Consider the following 4,791-nt stretch of genomic DNA (forward strand, 5'->3'; position numbering starts at 1 on the left):
CACCTCCAACCACCCCAGGTTCGCAGCTCATGTGGGGTGTATACAATAAAGAAATTGACCCTACTCAGAGAGAGAGAGAGAGGTCTGACCTTCGGTCTCTGCTCCAGAGAAGGTTTGCTAAGCCCTGGAATGTCCTGCCTGATAAGAAGACCTTTGTTTGTCTGGTGAGCTTTGACCCTACTGGAGTGTGATTGATGGTGGGGGCTTTGGGCCATGTGTTATCTGCTCCACCACCCAGAAGGGCTTGAGAATAATAAAATCATCCAGAACTTTCATCCACTGTAACTACCTGTCTGAGACGCAATAAAAACTCTGGACACCAAGGCTCACATGAGCGTCCTTGGTGACAACATTCTATGTGTGTTGTCGAATGTCATTGCCAGGAAAGATGGACACTGCCCCTGACTTTACTGGAAGAGAATCCCCACAGCTTCCCTGTTTGTATATCATGTTCCATACCCAACAGTATAATCACTTGGGGTAAATTCTGTAAGACCTTCTAGTGACCTACCAAATCTGAGGATTGTCTTGGGCCAAGAATTTCCAAATGGCATGAGAAGTAAGGGCGGCCTTGGGCTAGCCCTGTTCTCCAGACGTTTCAAACCCTTTTGTGATGTGCACTCCTGTGGTGCTCTGGTGAAGCCTGTGGGTCTTTTCTGAGGGTCATAGTCTTAAATTTATTATAAAGTCAAAGATACAGTATTCAAAGAAAGCCAGTTATTAAATGACTAATTCTAGCAGCAGGTTTAATATTTAATGTAATTTTGAAGGAGCAGCAGACATGGCCCATATTTCAGGATACCTATGACAACTATAAGGAAATATGGATTTGTTTATATATGAAAATATATTTTGTTGCCTCCATTCATAACAGAAGAGGATTCTATATCAGTTAGACATTATGCTTCCTACTTCACAGACCAAGAAAAAGAGATTTAGAGTTTAAGCAACTTCCCCAAATTACAAGGCTAATAATTGGGTGGAGCGAGGAAATTCAATGTATGTATTTTTTACTTGTAACAGAGTTTACAAAAAGAAAAAGTCCAAATAGCAGTCTGCAAATCAAGATGGCTGCATTCAGATCGTCTGTGGTCCCTCTGTGTTCAGGAGAAATGTCTGACCTTGAGTGGAAATAGAAGTCAGCACAAGATCCTGCCCAGTGTAGACTGTCAAGTCAATGATTGCCAAGGCTGGGGAAACTCCTTGTGTCACTCACTACTGTTCAGATTCCAGGATCATGGGGCTACAGGACATTAACCTGCTCAGTAAAGCACTTCCTGGTTTCTCTGAGGACATCCTTGCTCTATGCACAGAGAAGCCAGGTGACCACAGAGATTAGTGCTCTCCTTAGTACCAGCCCTGCATGAGCTTCATCAGAAAGAAGAAATAAAAAAAAGGAGAAAGGAAGAAAGAAGGGAGGGAGGGAAGAAGGGAGGGAGGGAGGAAGGGAAGGAGGGAGGGAGGGAGGGAGGGAAGGAAGGAGGGAAGGAAGAGGGGAAGGAGGGAGGGAGGGAGGGAGGGAGGGAGGGAGGAAGGAAGGAAGGAAGGAAGGAAGGAAGGAAGGAAGGAAGGAAGGAAGGAAGGAAGGAAGGAAGGAAGGAAGGATAATAACAAAACAAAATTTAAACAAAAAACAGTAGAGGAACAGTAGCTTGGGAGGACTTCAGATCCAGCATGGGAGGTCCAGAAAGTAAAGTAATGTGCAAACATCAAACGTGTATGAAGCAGAACAAGAACCAGAATCCTGGTTTCATATATGGACATCTTGTAATTATTTCACCAAGGAGAGGAGTCACTAATGCCTGACATGAAAGGCCTTGCAATCCGAGTAAAACGAACAGCCTTGCTGGCACAGCAGCACACTGCTTTACCTCATGGTTGCATTGGTGTGCATTCACTTGAAGAATGGTTTACACTTTGCCCTACAGAGCTTTGTTTTACAGGTAGTCTGAGACTTGTATATATTAACCTACCAAGCTGAGAAAGCTTTGCATCTTCTGGCCATCTTAGAAAAAATGATTTCTGAGGCTGGGAATATGGCCTAGTGGCAAGAGTGCTTGCCTTGTATACATGAAACCCTGGGTTCGATTCCTCAGCTATATATATATATATGCGCTGTGGCTCAAGTGGCAGAGTGCTAAGCTTGAGCAAAAAGAAGCCAGGGACAGTGCTCAGGCCCTGAGTCCAAGGCGCAGAACTGGCAAAAAAAAAAAAAAAAAGAAAAGAAAAAATGATTTCTCAGGGAAATAATAACAAAAATGGAAAAAATGAGGGTGGCAATAATACCAACAAAGATGGATCTAATCATAAAGCTCAAAGTGGAGCTCTAATAGAAAATGCAAAATCAAAGATCCATCAGTACAAAGTAAGAGCTTATATCCAAACGAAGTCCCTGAAAGCATGCAAAAGGGAAATCAAGTCAGTGATGAGTACAGCTGGAAATTCTGCACCCTCCCTGTTTCTTAAAAGTAACTTTGAATACTTAAGGGGCAATTACCAAAAAGCTGTAAAATTATTAAATAGTTCAAACATTGCTGAACATCCAGGATTTATGAAAACAGGTGAATGCTTGAGATGTATGTTTTGGAATAATCTTGGCTGCATTCATTTTTCCATGAGCAAGCATAATTTGGGGATATTCTAAGAAGGCTTTGCAGGAGAATGACAGTGTCTGTGCACAGCTCAGTGCAGGTAGCACTGATCTAGGCAAAAAATTCTCAGGAAAACCAATGTATACATTACTAACCAACAAGAGGTACGAGTTGTTGTATAACTGTGGGATTCAGCTTCTTCACATTGGAGAGCGTCTCGCTGCCTTTGAGTGTTTGAAGCTGTTCAGGTTTATCATGCAAATCCCCAACTTTGGCTCAGGCTGGCTGAATGCTGTATTGCTGCCAATAAGGGGAGTTCTGAACAAGAAACTAAAGGTCTTTCAAGCAAAAAGGGAATTGTACAATCTATTGTTGGTCAAGGCTATCATCATAAAATTGTTCTGGCATCACAGTCCATATAGAGTACTGTATAAAATGATGGACAGTCTTCAGCCATTCCTGTCACCAGCATGGAGTTTGCAGCAATTTGTCTGAGGAATGCCTTGTTGCTCTTACCTGAAGAACAGCAAGACCCAAAGCAGGAAAATGGGTCTAAAAACAGCAATCAACTAGGGGGGACCACGGAAAGCAGCGAAAGCAGTGAAACTTGCAGCAGCAAAAGCCATGATGGTGACAAATTCATTCCAGCTCCACCTTCTTCTCCATTAAGAAAAAAGTTAATCTACAACATTCAAATTTTATTAATATTATTCAGAAACCAGAAATATAATCATTAGTACTCAAAAAAATCTTCAAACTCTCTGCAAATCACCATGTGCAAAGCATGAAAGATAACAAGGAGACCCAAATAAAAGTTTAAAAAAATAAAAAAGTTAGAAAACTTAAAGTACTCCATACTTGCTTGCAGTGCTTTCGTGGCCCTGGCTTTGGGGGATAACCTGATGGCTTTGAACCATGCAGATAAACTTCTTCAGCAGCCCAAGCTGTCTGGGTCTCTTAAGTTTTGCGGCTATTTATATGCTGCAGAAGCCCTCGTCTCTCTTGACAGAATATCTGATGCTATTACGCACTTGAACCCAGAGAATGTTACTGATATCTCTGTAGGGATCTCTTCAAATGAGCAGGACCAAAGATCAGACAATGAAGCAATGGAGTCCTCTGGAAAGCGGGCCCCACAGTGCTACCCCAGTTCTGTCAACTCTGCCCGGACTGGGATGCTGTTCAACCTGGGCAGTGCATACTGCCTGAGGAGCGAGTACGACAAAGCCCAGAAGTATCTGCACCAGGCGCTTCCATGATTCATCCTAAGGAGGTTCCCTCTGAGGCCATCCTGCTGGCAGTCTATCTGGAACTGCAGAATGGTAATTCTCCACTGGCCTTACAGATCATCAAAAGGAATCAGCTCCTCCCCACAGTGAAGACACATTCAGAAATGAGAAAGAAGCCAGTGTTTCAGCCTGTGCACCCAATCTAGCCCATCCAAATGCCGGCATTCACTGCTGTGCAGAGGAAGTGACTGACTGCTTTGGAGAAAGCCACCTGACACAAAGGGCGGTGTTTACTGGTGTTTTCAGTTATATCACTGCAAAATGAGTGGATAACAGACTGAGGTAAAGGATGTGAGTTTTGAAGACACAGTTTTAAGACTTTTACCCCTCTTCTTGCCAGGTTACTTAAAATTAAGGATTTACAAACTTGTTTCCAGCCATTTTCTTTTAAACTCTGACAGACTTAATTTTGAACCATTATTTGATCTATGTGTCATAGACAATTGAAATAAGATCCTGTCAGAACAACAACAACAACAACAAAAACAAAAACAAACGGTAGAGTGCAGATGCTACACTGCAACTATTGACAGAAAAGTTCATTCAAGAGCTGGGATGCAGATGAGACAGCAGCTCTCTGCAGGGTCAGCAGTGAGAGTTCTAGGAGCCACCCCAAGGACCTGGGCTTCCTTCTATACCCATGTGGCAGCTGGGACCAGAGTCTGGAGAAGCTGGAAGGAGGCAATAGGGCTCTGCTCATCCAGATAGGTCAGCCCAGCTGCCACTCAGATCAACTCCTCCCATCCACAAAGAAGGCAAATTTCCAGAAACCTCCTGAAAGCTCTTCAGGTGCCTTTAAACTTAGTGGTGATCTTTTTCAGGATACATTATATTTCCATATGTCACTGAGCATTTATTCTTATATGAAGTCTGAGAAGTGTGGGTTAGACAGGTGGCTGTCTATTTGGTAG

At 43.0% G+C, this 4,791-nt stretch overlaps 1 pseudogene across 1 annotated transcript; it reads left to right on the forward strand.

The window, feature by feature from the left end:
• The first annotated feature begins 2,229 nt into the window (after positions 1-2,229).
• Positions 2,230-4,333, forward strand: LOC125360657 (annotated as a pseudogene). The gene is made up of 2 exons (XR_007212785.1): positions 2,230-3,267; positions 3,394-4,333. The product of XR_007212785.1 is annotated as a CCR4-NOT transcription complex subunit 10-like (transcript).
• Positions 4,334-4,791: the final 458 nt, after the last annotated feature.

The sequence above is a fragment of the Perognathus longimembris genome, chromosome 12 (assembly GCF_023159225.1).
Source record: "Perognathus longimembris pacificus isolate PPM17 chromosome 12, ASM2315922v1, whole genome shotgun sequence".
Taxonomy (NCBI): domain Eukaryota; kingdom Metazoa; phylum Chordata; class Mammalia; order Rodentia; family Heteromyidae; genus Perognathus; species Perognathus longimembris.